General features: G+C 30.6%; 1 long non-coding RNA gene across 2 annotated transcripts in view; it reads right to left on the reverse strand.

The window, feature by feature from the left end:
- The window catches only part of LOC119607542, a 120,617-nt gene that overhangs the window by 41,068 nt on the left and 62,327 nt on the right, over nt 1-17,222 (reverse strand). The gene's annotated exons all lie outside the window — the stretch shown is intronic.

Below are 17,222 nucleotides of genomic sequence, written 5' to 3' on the forward strand. Positions count from 1 at the left end.
CAGTTTATCATTACGACCGTTTGAGACCCAGGTCTCAAGTTGGATACAATATTGAAAATTTGGGATTACTTACAACACTCTGACCCATACTGAATTTCACAGAAAGAAAAATCCCATTGATTAGATTAGAAATTCTTGAACAGAGTGTAAAAAGCCTTTTTAAGATTCAATCGAATTTCTTATTTAATTCAAAAATACATCTCAAAGTTGACATTATTGCTTTCAATGATACATTTCGTTATGAAGATCGCATTACTGAAATACCAAATGATCTCAAGAACCCTCTTTTGCTCGTAAGTATTTAAAATTTCCGGTATGATCATCCTTTTTACTGTCGTGATCCTTTCCTACACTCGAAAAAAACACCGTCTGGCAAACTACACACATATCTACAACCCATCTGATTATTTTAGACAATTGCAAATTCATGACCAGATTTTATTTTCTTTAATTTCATTGCTAAAGTAAACATTATTTAATAAAAAATATTAACACTTGTTGCAAAAAGGGGAAAGATTTTTCCAAAGAAAAATCCCAACTAGAAATTATGAACTTTTACAATGCAAAAGTCGTACATTTCGAGGCAACCTGCTTGTTAAGGCACCAACTGATCTTTGTCTTTATTATGGGTTGGATGGCATGAATTACACAGAATATTGTGGCAAAACGCATAATGGAAAAAACTAACTATCAAAGAAATTGGCAAATGAAAGAAACAAAGTCGAAGAAGTAATAGTAGACGAAGAGAGAGAGAGAAAGAAAAAAGCACAAACGCTAAATTGTGTAGCCAAAGTATAACGATTTCTTGACTATGTGGCGTGTCACTTGTGGTCGTGAGAATTAGATTTAATTGATTTCCACACGCTACATAAATGCGACCTATCGAATGATGATCAATGTTTGTTGTTTTTCTCTTTTTCATATTTTGTTGTTGTTACTGTCTGCCTGGGATGATTGAAGAAGCAACTGGCCTGGCCGGTCATTTAGTCTAGGAAGAAGATGTTGTTCCAGTGATACAAACAAAACAAAATAACAATAAAAACATTACATTACTAGTACATGATCAGTTGTTGTGTGTTTGTTGAGAAAAACAAAAATAAAGAAAAACATTCATACATTCATATAATAAATAATAATAAAAGTGCGTATAATACTTCTTTTTTGCATAGAAACTTAAAATATTACACCATTTCTCAAAGTTTTCTAAAGAAATTGAAATATACACCCTTGAACCAAGGAATCGTTTACTGTAACATGATGATTTACAATAATTTATAAATATTTTTAAATCCTTAATGGAAATGGTGTAGAGAGTGGAACTAAACAAAGATCTATATCTATCCATAGCCAATGATTGAAATGAAGTTTTTATTTACAAAATAAACTTTGAAAACGCACCAGAGTGCCAACGAGTGCAGTGCAGTGTATGTAAGATATGAAAAAAATCATATAAAAATAATTTGAATAATGAGTGATTTGAATTGTCTGTAAGCGTATGATTGATTTGTAACGCATGTTATAAAACATTCGAATAATAAATACAAATGAATCTGTAGCTGAATACGAAACAAAAATAGGAAAAAAACAGGAAATTAAATGAGATAAAATTTCATATTCACACATTTTTATTTTAGTTTAGTTTGGTTTAGATTTTGTGCGTTTATGTATATTTTTCTATAACCAGACAAAGCTGTGAAAATAAATGAATCAATGGTGCCATGGTGCATGATAATCATTCGCATTAAAGACATTCATTTGCAGACGAATGCAAAATAATATTATGTAATAAATAAGTTGTTTAACCAATAAATAAAAGACACACATTTTTTTTGGTCAATATTAACATTTTATTTAATTCAACAATTAAATCGTTTTCTAATCCAGTCAGATTGGTATCGATCACAATATCCGCGGAAGAAGTCTTTAAGACTAATCAAACAATTATGAACTTCATCAGAGGCTCAGTACCAACTTTGATTAAATTCGTCATCTTTTGCCGCAAATTAGAAATATTAATTAAATGACAGAAAAACATTAAAAGCACTTTTCTTAAGCGCACCATCTTAGACTGAATTGTCGGAATTCCGCTAGCATTTTTAATATTCGATCAGTCGTGTTCAAAAATTTCCTTACAATGAGTACTTCTAATGAAGTCACGTGCAACAAGCAGTGATAGCTGCCGTTCTCGTAAAATCTGTTGCTGATCAATTATAGTATTTCAGAAACACAAATTAATCGAAAATTTTCTCTGTCAGAAATATCCAGAATATTAGATTAATAAGTGTTGGATGTCATGTGGATAACTATTTATAATTAAATATTCTCAATATAAATTCAATAAAACTTGACACTTAAAGAGTGTGATATTGAAAATCTATTAAAGGATGATCCGATTCTAATTTTTCATAAAAACAAAGATTTTTCACCAAAAATAAACCATTTTACTAAAAATGAGACTTTTCACTAAAAATATGGATTTTCACTAAAATATACATTTTTCATACAAAATTAGATTTTTCACTAAAAATAAATTTTTCACTAAAATCCCGATATTCACTAAAATTCGAATTTTTCATTCAAAATCAAATTTTTCACTAAAAATCCCATTATTCACTAAAAATCCCATTATTCACTAAAAATAAAATTTTTCACTAAAAATCAAATTTTTCACTAAAAATCTAATTTTTCAATAAAAATCTAATTTTTCACTTAAAATGTGAATTTTAACAAAAAATTTTATTTTTTACTATAAATCAGATTTTTCACTAAAAATCAAATGTTTCACTAAAAATCAATTTTTGTACCCATCATCAAAAAATATGATGGTGTTTTCGTCATTCCGTTTGTAACACATCGACATATTGGTCATAGAACCACAAAAGTATATATATTCTGGGTCCTTATTAAATTCTACGATCGAGCCTTAAAAAATAAAAATCTGATTTTTCACAACAAATCTGATTTTTCACAAAAAATCAAATTTTTCACTAAAAATCTGTTTTTTTACTAAAAAAAACATTCCTAAATTTTACTTAGAATCTGATTTTTCTAAAACTCTTAATTTTTAATAAAAAATTTTCAACGAAAAATCCAATTTTTTCTCTAAAAACCTATTTTCCTCAATTTCCCAGCAAGAAATATCTTAAATTTTTGGTAATGAGCAGTAATTATTTCATACATTACTTAATAATGAATGCTCATTATTATAACCATATTACATATTTCATTTAAACGAATAGAAAATTACTTTTAAAGAGCGAAGTAATTTTAATTTGTTATAAATCAATTGTCATGGGCTTCCACAAATGTATAAAACCACTTGTTAATCGAGCATGAGTAAGTAGCTGGAATGAGAAACGCAGTAAACAACTGAACGTCAGGGTTCAGGGTTTATTTGCTTTCTATAAACATATTTGACCCAAAATAACTAGTTATTAGATAACTTATTTGAAGGTATATCAGTAACTAGTTACTTTTTGGAACCTCGTCGAATAAAAATAAGTAGTTATTCATTCACCCCAAAAGTAAGCAGTCTTTGCTTAGCATTACTTTCCAGCAATAAAATAATTTTTACCGCAAAATCTTAAACATTTGCTAAATTTTTCATTTCTTCTTAATAATCAAATTATATTTAAACAGTTAAATAATATATTCTTACAAAAAAACTCATCTACCAAACTTAAAAAAAATCTACATGTATGATCTAATTTTATTTTCAAAAACATACAAGTAAATACTTTCCGGTTTCTTGCTACAAAACGACCTTGGTACAAAATGCAACTTTGAACAGCAGACAATAAAAAATCACAACTGAAGGAACAAAAAAATCAAGGCAGCAACTCCTCTTGCACACAATTTGCAAAAAAAAATCTGAAAATTGCAGTTATTTATCTTATTTTTCCATTAAAATTTAAAAAAAAATATGATAAATAAATAATAAAACAACTGTTAGAAATTACAAAGAAAAACAATGAATACTCATGGTGCACTAAGCCAGGATCATCTTACCAAAAAAATGTGAAAAAAATATGATGTAATTTTTTTTTTTTCGTTAAAATGCTTTAGATTTTGTATGATGATCTGTTTTGAAGCTTTTGGAAGAAAAAAAATTTATGTTTAAACTTGTCCTCATATGTTGGGTAGTCACATGGCAAAATGTATTTTAAGAAGACGAAAATCTACAAATGCCAACTAAAAAAAGTGTGCACCTGTGGAGAAAACTCTCAACTGTTGTTGCAACTACTTTAGTTTAGTTTGGCCGGAGTTGAAAACAAGGTCCAAATCAGGCGCAAATATTACAAGCAACTGCATGCAGCAGTATATTTCATTTTAATGCAATATTTTGTGGCCGCTCTACACTGTTGTTATCGCGCTTGTTAATTAACGAATTAACCGAACCAACTAAAAACTTTAAGCGCAATGCAACCGTCGTCCAACAAGCAACGAATGCAACTTTTTTAAATTGTTTATTTTTATCATTTCATACCCTACAATCAACCTAGTCTGTTTCAGTGTAACTTGATCTCAACCATCCAGATCTATAAGTACAGTAAACTTAACATTTATTCAAGACAGTTTCAGTATAGCTTTCGACTTAGGAAATCGAAGGTCGAGATCTCGACCAGCTGGATCTAGGACGTACAGTAAACCCAACATTTAATCTCTTTGATGTCTACAGGCTATTAAGACTTCTTCGGGAACTTTTAATGAAATGTTTCTCTACGATAACATGCTGATTAGTTTTCGCTTTTAATTAAATGGTTTATTATTATATGTTCTGCTTGTTCTTGATCTAATAATCGACATCTAAACAATCTTGATGCCTTCATGATTGTCTCAGATCATTCTATTTATTCAATTCCTAAAGCTGCGGTCATGAAGTATCGGACTGATCATGACTATAACCGGCTCTTTTTTAGCGAACAACATGAAGATGTTCGATTCTGCAGAAATATGATCCATTTTCGGATCTCACAAAAAGGTAACGAAGAGGAAAGATTCAAGCACTTCCTCTACGTCTGATAGTTTAGGACAACTACCGTTCTTTTTTAAGTGACCAAGCCGAGGATTGATACACCGAAGAAACATTTAATCGTAAAACTAAGTATACAGAGATATTTCGAATTAATTTTATATAAAAAGCTATGGAATCGTACATTTTTGAGGGATTATGCGACCCAATAAAAAATAGATTGTTTCGCGTCTGTATTACAAATGAATACATACTTAATTGTCATGTATGGTGGGTCGAGGTACATATGATACCTTTTTGAATGTCATAAAGGTCGTAGTTTCTGAACAAGAAAAAGATATTCGATTCTGTAGCGATAAGATCCCTTTTTGATGTCACAAAACGGGAACAAAGAGGAAAAAGCTTCAGATTGTTTAGGACAACTACCGTCCTGTTTTAAGGGACCAAACCGAAGATTGATAGACCGAAGTTAAATTTAATCGCAGAACTAAGTATACAGAGATAATGCCAATTTATATTATATAAAAAAGCTCTGATATTGGCCATTTTTGAGGGATCAAGCGTACGAATAGAAGATAGATTGTTTCGAGTCTGTATTACAAATATGATCCCTTTTCGGATGTCACAAATGTCGTAGTTTCTAGACAAGATGATGTTCGATTCTGTAGAGATATGATAAATTTTTTGATGTCACAAAAAGTGAACGAAAAGGAAAGAGCTTCTTATAATAGAGGACAATTACCGTTTTTTTAAGGGACTAAGCCGAAGATTGATACACCGAAGATACATAATTAATTTTGTATAAAAAAACTGTGGAATCGTCCATTTTTGAGGGATCAAGACAGATAGTTTCGAGTCTATATTACAAATGAACACATACTTAAATGTGATGTATTGTAGGCCGTAGTCTCTGAACCTAAAAGACCTCTATATCAACGGCCATAAAGGGATATCACAAAGGTCTTAGTTTTTGAACCTAAAAGACTTCTAAAGCAACGAACATAAAGGGAATGTAGAGGATACAAATCCATTTCATCCATTAAAATACAATTACAAATTATAACTCCGAAGATATATTCCTCGATTTGATCCGATTCTATGTTTTCGAAAATAGCTTAGTAAATGAACCCAAACGGTTCAGATGTAATGCTAAACAGCCTCTATAAATGCTAATAACTTAAAGAGTTTGTTCTAGTGATATAGGGCCTAAACAAATCACTCATAGATGTAGCGTATACCAAATTTGACTACTTTCGACTTAAAATTTTATCTAAATATTTTTTTTACACACTTTGAGCCACAACCAGTCCAGATGTTTGGTTGCTGGAGCAGAGCAAGATGCAATTCCTTGTACATATGTATGTGTGTGGCAAAAATTTGTGAACGATTCTGGTGAGCAAGTTGGAAAACATAATTATTATTTGCCACAATTAAAAACTTAAAACTATGATTATGGTCTATCGTCTATGCCAGAGCTTTGCCATAGACCAAGTGTACAAGTCGAGAATGAATAGTGATTTCACATCATAAAATGTCACGCAATTTTAATTCAGAACCCCATACTGATGGGACACAGAGACATTTATTTTTCTCTCCATAACATATCAGCCGCAATGCAAGCTTTTATATGGCCTAAGTATAGTAGTGTACAAAGTTGCATACAAAGAAACATTGCATGTTTTATCCTGCTGAGATTTTTGTCACACTTGCTACACTGCACCATACACTCCCCATAGCCTCTAACGATAGCTAGAGTGTATAATAAAATTTAATTAACGTATAATATTGTGAAATCACAGGGTTATTACTTCCACTTCTAAGGACTTTAAACAATTGCTAGGTTTTTGTTTCTTTTTTATTTTCAATTTTCCAACATGCAACATTTAATGTGTATTTCTTTAAAAGAAATTGTTAGAAAATTTGTTTATATTTGTATGTTTTTTTTTTTTTTTTTTTTTGTTTAAATTTGTTTACAAATTAAAACAAATAACATCATCGTTAGTTATTGGATACATTGTGTGTTGGTTGGTTTTTATTATTTTGCAAATTGATACACCTTGATTTGTTAAGATCGAAGAAAACAAATAAACAAACATATGTTGTTTGAAATTTTAACACACACACACACAAAGTGTATTCAAATCATTTTATAACAAGGATTTAAATTTTTCGAAAAGGAGTACCATGAAAGCTGCCACAAAAAAAAACGCAACAAAATAACAAAATAATTCAACACAATTTTGATTACATCTGTTGTGGCACCAGAATATATACTAGAGTTATGGAGCTTTTTTAAATAATATATAACCTGTCAATTACACTCAAGAAAAGCAATTGATATTTTAATAAAAATTAAGAAATTCCAAAAAACTTTTTTGAATGATATATATTATTTTTTCAAGAAAGTCTTAAGCATTAATTAATACGTGATTTCTGATCATTGAAATTATTTCCAAAAGTTGATTTTCACATGAAATTTATAATCCTTATAAAATATTAAGTTCATCATTTCTTACGATTTTTGATTTCGTAAACTTATATCTGATTTTCACTACTTATTCATTAGCACTTTAACTCATTATTTTAATACGGTGATGATCTTGGAGGCAAGTCCTTACTAAGCTCACTTACATATAACTAATTAAATAAGTACTCACAAGTAGGGTGTTAAAAAGTAGTTATCTTTCTATGTGTGTAAAAAAACCATTTGTTAGCGCACGATGTTCCCGAAATATTCTATCATGTTCAGAATTGTTTAATATAAAATGGGCCATTCGCTTAACCAGAAAAAATATGCTGATAGTAACGTTCGTTCTGCACTCGTGCATGATACCGAAGTACCTCCCGATTAGTTAGAATACTGTAGATTGCCGATTGTAAAAACCCCCGAATTCTTACACTCGTAATTAACTCATAGTATTGACTTCGTGTAGTATTTTCCAATTGTATTTTTAGCCAAAATCAAGAACCCCCTAATAATTCTTGACTTCGTGTAGTATTTTCCGATTGTACCTTTAGCTGAAAACAAGTGCCTCCGAATACTTCTTGACTTTGTGTAGTGTTTCCGATTGTATTTTAGTCGAAAGCAAGAACTTCCCGAATGCTCCTTAACTTGGTGTAGTATTTCCGATTGTATTTTAGCCGAATTCAAAAACCCCCGAATACTTCTTGACTTCGTGTAATATTGCTGATTGTGTTTTTGCCGAATTAAAGAACCTCCCGAATACTTCATGACTTCGTTTAGTATTTTTCGATTATATTTTAGTCGAATTCAAGAACCCCTGAATACACCTTGACTTCGTGTAATATTTCCGATTATGTTTTAGTCGAATTCAAGAGCTTGCGAATACTTCTTGACTTCGTGTAATGTTTGCGATCGTATTTTTAGCCGAGATCACGAACCGCCGAATAATTCTTGACTTCGTATAGTTTTGTGTGTTGCGACTAATCGAATAGACTCTAAAATTAACAAGAAAACCTCCACAAAATTCCTTTTGAACTTCTTTTTCTTGTTCAGCTATCGCCGTCGTTAATCTCACCGTCCCGAACAATCATTTGCCGAAAGACATTCAACGATCACCTCCCGAATAATCATTGTTCAACTTTCCGAAACTCATCCCCCCCGGGCATGTTTCCTTGATGTTCAGACCGCATCTTGGTGCATTGCAATCCGGGGGTAGATAGGTGCTACCAATACCTGTAGTCTTCCGGGACTATAAATTGGTGTTGACGATTTACTGCCTGGCCTAGTCCTTGCATAAATTGAAAAGAGGTCTAACCAGAGCACCACATAATCTGGTACTACGGGTGGCCAGTTGCCCACAGGACTTGTCCTGGCTGGTCAGTTGGTTGAGGTTCCTTCGGGATCCACGTAGTGGCTGTGGTTTAAACCTAAATCGCAGGAAGGGGGTGCTTGGTTAAAAGACTGATACACGGTGAAATATAAATTTTCAAGATACATTTCTGTTATCGTTCCTAGATGCAAGGAGCGGTACAAATTACAGAGCATGACTGTGGATTAATAAAATGTTGGAATTGAGCTGATAATGCGAAGAATTGGTAAACGAAGATGAACGATGTTTCTGATGTCTACTTTGAATTCTATAAAGAGAATGGAGTGATTGATGGATTTGACGGATGTGTGATAAATGGGTACAGATGTAAGATGAACGATGGATGATGAATGAGAGTTAGACTACGGTCTATCTAGCCAATGGAGTGCGAAGTCGTCACTGCCCTTTCTTTAATTTTGAAGCGATTTTCCAACATGGTTGAGTGTATGCTCAACTTATCACAGTGGGTGTCTGTGACCACTGAAATAAAGTCTTGTCAATTAATATAATCTGTGTTTTTCGAACTACCAATTACGTCCCCTAGGTGCTGTTGCCGAATCAACAGAGCCTTAGTAGTGTGGTTGGGCGACATTATGTCGGGGTAGATTGAGCTTGCTCATGATACCTGTATTTCCTCAACGTGACTACTTTGGCAAGAGATTAGATAGCTCGAGTACTTGAGCAAAGTGCTTGTACATGGACCGGCATATCCATGTACAAAAATTGCGACCTGCGTGTAACAAACACAAAGGGGCAGTGGTGAGTTGTTTACTTGATACTCACCCAGTGGTTGAAAAAGTACCACCGTGGGGTAGGGCTACATAGCCAGGTACTCACGTAAAGCACTTCGACATCTTTCCGAAACTCAACATCTATCCCGAACTATATCATGCACTTATGTAGAATATAAGTAGTTTAAGGTTTTTCACATTTAAAATATTTGTGTTTTCATTTAAAGGAAGCAGACCGTTCAACTGAACCTGGATAGGCTGAGTCATACCTCAACTGGAATAATAACTGGTCCATAAAAAGTTAACTATTTAATAAAAAAAAATTGTTTTAAACTAATGACGATCGTTTTTTTGAAGAAGAGAAGCAAAGACCAAAAATTTACCAAGTACAAAGATATCAGGGAATATATTAAGAACTAAATGGAACTTTATCAACTATCACCTACACAGTGGGAAACAGAAATATACACGCCCGGTACCAAACTGACACCAAATTTTTCAATAACATCCGTTGTCAAATATATAAATACATACAACAACAACATGTAATGTTGACTACGCAACGTTGTCAACAATTCGTTGTCGCAATCTAAATTTTATGCACTTCCGTTGTCTATAAGTTAACAAACAGTTAAATTTTAGACAACGGATAAGCATAAGCTTTTTTCTGAGTGTAAGACAAATTTGGTGCATTATGGTTAAAAAAAACGCAAAACCGTTCACAACTACATACATATCAATAACCACAAAAAACCTCAACAAATACAAACAAACACAAAAAATTGCAAATAAATAAAAAAAATTATAAATAATTTTATATAAGTATGTATATCAGCCAGCCATCATATACGCAATCGTATAAATACAATTTATATAAATAACAAAAACAACAACAAAAAAAGTACCAAGAAAAAAATTACCCAAAGATTAAGTACGCGCGATAAATTTTTGTATAAATCTTAACAATAAGTCGCCCGAGGACAATTTTGGGCACAATACACCACTCAAGCCAAACAAACATTATTGCAACATTGGAGTAGAGAAGAGTGTGTAGAGTCCTCTATAAAAGCTATTTTGAATATCAAAGTAATTTTATAAGTAAATAAGAGGGATCTTTTTACCACTTTGCCACTCTTTAACTGTTTTGGACAAAAAAAGATTTCTTAGCAGTTTTATTTAATATTTTTATTATAAACTTATGGGTTGTTTGTTATTTCTGCTGTTTATAAGGGGAGTTGATAATTTTTTTTTTCTGAACAAATATAATGGTATGATGGGTTTAGGTGGAGGAGTTAAAATGAAAACAAAACAACAAAAATAGGGTGCTCTGATTGTAAGTTGATATTATTTTTTTATTGTTTTTGGGGACGGTCAAGTCATTCAAGTCACATATAAGTGGATACATGAAAACTGAAAGGAGAAAAATATATATAAGAGTTTAATAGCCCCCAGCATTTGACCACATTTATATTATTATTGTTAGCTGTTTGGTATGTGTTTTGTTTGGCAAACATTTTTATTTTCTGTGTTTTAGTATGAAGAAGTATCTTTTTTTTGGGGGGCTTTTGTCTTGTGGCTTTTAAAGAAAACAAAAGTTGTAAAAAAGTGACTCAAACAATGACTGAATTTAAAATACAATATAAAAAAAAGAAACTCTATTTAATAGACTTAATGGTCTTGTTTTTATTTTTGCTAGAAATTATAATTATGAAAAATAGTATTAATATAAAAAACTATATTAAATTTTGCAATATATGAATGTAGTTTTTTTTATTTGTTACAATTTTTAACATACTTTGTTTCTTTTTTTTCTTATTATTAAATATCATCATTTTCATTTAATTCATTTAAAAGTTGTTGCCTTTTTAATGAAGTCTTAATAGATAGCCTAAAGCTTGAAACCGCGCCTAATAACTAAAAGCATTGTTTAAGCTTTGCTTAGACATACGTAGATATTTAATAATTGTTTTAAGGCGGAGGTAGTCAAAGAGGTTTTAAACTATTTTACAAATGTCATTTCTGTGAAAAACCAGTTTATGTCTTAAATGTTGTTTTGGTCCAATTTTGTTTCCCACAATAATAAAAAAACAACGCAGAGAGAAAAATTTCGATAACATGTCCAAGAATAAAGGGCTTCAAACTATAAGAATCAGAAAGTTTTATAGAAACATTTTCTGTAATCTAAAGCAAAGTTTTAGAGAAATCTTTGCTCTAGACTACAGTCGGGAGAAAAGTTTTATAGAAAAACTTGCTCTAGTCTAGAGCAAAGTTTTATAGAAAAATATGCTTTAGTCTAGAGCAAAGTTCTAGAGAAAAACTTGTTCTAGTCTAGAGCAAAGTTTTATAGAAAAACTTGCTATAGTCTAGAGCAAAGTTTTATAGAAAACCTCGTTCTAGTATAGAGCAAAGTTTTGTAGAAAACCTTGCTCTATTTTAGAGCAAAGTTTTATAGAATAACTTGCTCTATTCTAGAGCAAAGTTTTATAGAAAAACTTGCTCTAGTTTAGAGCAAAGTTTTATAGAAATACTTGCTCTAGTCTAGAGCAAAGTTTTATAGAATAACTTGCTCTATTCTAGAGCAAAGTTTTACAGAAAAACTTGCTCTAATCTAGAACAAAGTTTTATAGAAAACCTCGTTCTAGTATAGAGCAAAGTTTTGTAGAAAACCTTGCTCTATTTTAGAGCAAAGTTTTATAGAATAACTTGCTTTATTCTAGAGCAAAGTTTTATAGAAAAACTTGCTCTAGTTTAGAGCAAAGTTTTATAGAAATACTTGCTCTAGTCTAGAGCAAAGTTTTATAGAATAACTTGTTCTATTCTAGAGCAAAGTTTTATAGAAAAACTTGCTCTAATCTAGAACAAAGTTTTATAGAAAAACTTGCTCTAGTCTAGAGCAAAGTTTTATAGAAAAACTTGCTATAGTCTAGAGCAAAGTTTTACAGAATAACTTGCTCTATTTTAGTGCAAAGTTTTATAGAATATCTTGCTCTATTCTAGAGCAAAGTTTTATAGAAAAACTTGCTCTAGTCTAGAGCAAAGTTTTATAGAAATACTTGCTCTATTCTAGAGCAAAGTTTTATAGAATAACTTGCTCTATTCTATAGCAAAGTTTTATAGAATAACTTGCTCTATTCTAGAGCAAAGTTTTATAGAAAAACTTGCTATAGTCTAGAGCAAAGTTTTATAGAATAACTTGCTCTATTCTAGAGCAAAGTTTTACAGAAAAACTAGCTCTAATCTAGAACAAAGTTTTATAGAAAAACTTGCTCTAGTCTAAAACAAAGTTTTATAGAAAAACTTGCTTTAGTCTAGAGCAAAGTTTTATAGAAATACTTGCTCTAGTCTAGAGCAAAGTTTTATAGAATAACTTGCTGTAATTTAGAACAAAGTTTTATAGAAAACCTCGTTCTAGTAGCTCTAATCTAGAGCAAATTTATAAAAAAAAACTTGCTCTAGTCTACAACAAAGTTTTGTAGAAAACCTTGCTCTACTCCAGAGCAAAGTTTTATAGAATAACTTGCTCTATTCTAGAGCAAAGTTTTATAGAAAAACTTGTTCTAATCTAGAACAAAGTTTTATAGAAAACCTCGTTCTAGTATAAAGCAAAGTTTTGTAGAAAACCTTGCTCTAGTCTAGAGCAAAGTTTTATAGTAAAACTTGCTCTAGTCTAGAGCAAAGTTTTATAGTAAAACTTGCTCTAGTCTAGAGCAAAGTTTTCTAGAAAAACTTTCTCTAGCTCTATTCTATAGCAAAGTTTTATAGAATAACTTGCTCTATTCTAGAGCAAAGTTTTATAGAAAAACTTGCTATAGTCTAGAGCAAAGTTTTATAGAATAACTTGCTCTATTCTAGAGCAAAGTTTTACAGAAAAACTAGCTCTAATCTAGAACAAAGTTTTATAGAAAAACTTGCTCTAGTCTAAAACAAAGTTTTATAGAAAAACTTGCTTTAGTCTAGAGCAAAGTTTTATAGAAATACTTGCTCTAGTCTAGAGCAAAGTTTTATAGAATAACTTGCTCTAATTTAGAACAAAGTTTTATAGAAAACCTCGTTCTAGTAGCTCTAATCTAGAGCAAATTTATAAAAAAAACTTGCTCTAGTCTACAACAAAGTTTTGTAGAAAACCTTGCTCTACTCCAGAGCAAAGTTTTATAGAATAACTTGCTCTATTCTAGAGCAAAGTTTTATAGAAAAACTTGTTCTAATCTAGAACAAAGTTTTATAGAAAACCTCGTTCTAGTATAAAGCAAAGTTTTGTAGAAAACCTTGCTCTAGTCTAGAGCAAAGTTTTATAGTAAAACTTGCTCTAGTCTAGAGCAAAGTTTTATAGTAAAACTTGCTCTAGTCTAGAGCAAAGTTTTCTAGAAAAACTTTCTCTAGTCTAAAGAAAAGTTTTATAGAAAAACTTGCTCTAGTCTGAAGAAAAGTTTTATAGAAAAACTTGCTCTAGTCTAGACCAAATTTTGCTTTAGTCAATAGCAATATCGTTCTTTAAATACATTTAAAAATTTTGTAAAATAAAGAAAATTTTGCAATCTCATGTATTTTTTTCTTGGCGAATATATTAAATTTAAAATTTATTAAAACTTATTACAAAATACTACTATTTTTTATTCAAATATTTAAAGAGATTTGAAAACAAAAGACAGCACAATGAACACATGCTGTGAAAAAGAGCAAATATTGAAGACAACAAAAAAAATATTAAAATAATCCTTTTTAGCAAACAAATAGCACAAACAACAGAAGGCACAAACATTAATATCTAACGAGAGAGAAAAAAAGGATCAACAATTGTAAAAATAATAATGCACGAAAAAATAAAAGAAAAACAAAAATTTATACCAGTAACTAAAAAAGCAGCAGTACAGGATACAAATATAATTTTGCATTTTAATACAGAAAACCAAACAGATAGAAACAAGTGCCTTCACACGGTGCTCATGAGTTAATAACTCAAAAACAAAAATTTTGCACACTCACAAGACAACAAGAGCAACAACTACAAACATAAACAAAATGTTAAATTTTTAAAGGATAATCTGTTATTTTCCTTTTAACCTTCAGAAATTTAGATTTTTATACACTCACACACACACCAGCACACACTTGCAGGAGGATAATATTTAAATGTAAATTTTTATGTTATTTTGTTTCTTTTCTGTTTCTCATTGTTCTTGACAATGTAGAATTTTACAAATATTTTCATCAATATTAAGATAATCTTTTCTTTGTTGGTCCATTGTGCGCTTTGTATCTTTTCTTTTAAAACGCGCGTGCCTTCTTTTTGTACCCTTTGTTTTAAACAAAATTCATTTATTTTTATTTGTATTAAAATATTTTGTTTTCAACATTTGTTTTTATTCATAATCCTTTCTTTTTATCTTTCAGCATGCTGTGTATTTGACCTCTTTGCCAGCCAACCAGCAGCCATCGAAGTAAACCCTTGTACTTTGTATGTCCTAAACTGTCACTGCTTATCGCGGTAATCTGCCAGGGTTTTCGTGTTAAACAACAAAAGAAAATGTTCTTTTGATGAACAAAGAAAACAACAAAGAGTTTTAATACAAAAAATTACAATCTTACAACCTGTCACAGCAATGTAGCGCCATGCGCCTGAGATTAAAAGAGACTTCGGTTTTGGGAGTGTAATACAAAAGCTGAGAGTATCAAAATTGATTTGTAGAGGAAATAATAGAAAAAAAAAATAGAATTTTCAATAATTTAAAAGAGATCAATATAACTCTAAAGAAACATTTTGTAGAGAATTTTGCTCATATTTAGATCATAAACCAGGTCAAGTTTTTCTATAAAACTTTGATCTAGGCTAGAGCAAGTTTTTCTATAAAACTTTGCTCTAGATTAGAGCAAGTTTTTCTAAAAATCTTTGCTCTAGATTAGAGCAAGTTTTTCTATAAAACTTTTCTCTATATTACAGTAAGTTTTTCTATAAAACTTTGCTCTAGACTGGAGCAAGTTTTACTATAAAACTTTGCTCTAGCCTACAGCAAGTTTTTCTATAAAACTTTGCTCTAGCCTAGAGCATGTTTTTCTGTAAAGCTTTGCTCTCGACTAGAGCAAGTTTGTGTATAAAACTTTGCTCAAGAGTAAAGCAGTTTTTTCTATGAAGCTTTGCTCAAGACTAGAACAAGTTTTTCTATAAAACTTTGCTCTACATTAGAGCAAGTTTTTCTGTAAAACTTTGCTCTACATTAGAGCAAGTTTTTCTATAAAACTTTGCTCTAGACTAGAGCAAGTTTTTCTATAAAACTTTGCTCTAGACTAGAGCAAGTTTTTCTATAAAACTTTGCTCTAGACTAGAGCAAGTTTTTCTATAAAACTTTGCTCTAGACTAGAGCAAGTTTTTCTACAAAACTTTGCTCTAGACTAGAGCAAGTTTTTCTATAAAACTTTGCTCTAGATTAGAGCAAGTTTTTCTATAAAACTTTGCTCTAGACTAGAGCAAGTTTTTCCATAAAACTTTGCTCTATACTAGACCAAGTTTTTCTATAAAACTTTGCTCTAGACTAGAGCAAGTTTTTCTATAAAACTTTGCTCTATACTAGACCAAGTTTTTCTATAAAACTTCGCTCAAGACTGGAGCAAGTTTTTCTATAAAACTTTGCTCTAGACTAGAGCAAGTTTTTCTATAAAACTTTGCTCTAGACTAGAGCAAGTGTTTCTATAAAACTTTGCTCAATACTGGAGCAAGTTTTTCTATAAAACTTTGCTCTAGACTAGAGCCAGTTTTTTTATAAAAGTTTGCTCTAGACTAGAGCAAGTTTTTCTATAAATTTTTGCTCACTACTAGAGCAGTTTTTTCTATGAATCTTTGATCAAGACTAGAGAAAGTTCTTCTATGAAGATTTGGTCATCGCTGTATAAAACTTTGTTCTAGACTAGAGCACTTGTTTATATAAAACTTTGCTCGAGACAAGAGAAAATTATTTTTGAATAAAACTTTGCTCTAAACTGGAGCAAGCTTTTCTCTAAAGCTTTGCTCTAGACTGGAGCAAGTTTTTCTCTAAAACATTTCATTTCTATAAAACTCAAATGTCCCACTTGTCTGACATTTCTTAAATTGAACAAACATAAATTTCAAACTGTTGTATTTAACTTCACAAAAAATAACAAAAAATATTGTCAGTAATTAATTTGTAAAGAGATAAAATAATTGAATTAAAACAACTTAAGGAAACAGTAAAGGCAACATTTAAAAAATTAACTCAATCTACCAACCAAATAAAGTTTTATTGCAAAATTCTTATTGCCACATGATGCCGCTGATGATGTTGATAATTAATTTAAAATTGAATTAAACATAAATTATCAATGGTTGTTCATTAAATAAAGAAAGAGCGAGACAAGAAGAAAAAAAAAGCACGAGGTAATAAATTTGACAAGCGTTAATTTTAAACATTAAACTGTAAATTCAAAAGGGCTTTTATTACAACAAAGCAAAATCAAATATAAGATACAACAATTAAAAACCTTAAGTTAAAAAAACATGATAAATTTATATACAATAGACTGACAAACTTGACTCTCTACTGGTTGGTGGGCTAACTGACATTTTCAAATATTAAAAAAAAAGATTTTGTATAGAAAAAAACTACAACAAATGTTTGGTTAAAAAAAAAAATCAATATAATAAATGATATTTTTGAAATATCGACAAATAATGAT

Source organism: Lucilia sericata, unplaced genomic scaffold (assembly GCF_015586225.1).
Source record: "Lucilia sericata isolate MDLA Ls3-8-SP2 unplaced genomic scaffold, ASM1558622v1 Contig000705F_arrow, whole genome shotgun sequence".
NCBI lineage: Eukaryota > Metazoa > Arthropoda > Insecta > Diptera > Calliphoridae > Lucilia > Lucilia sericata.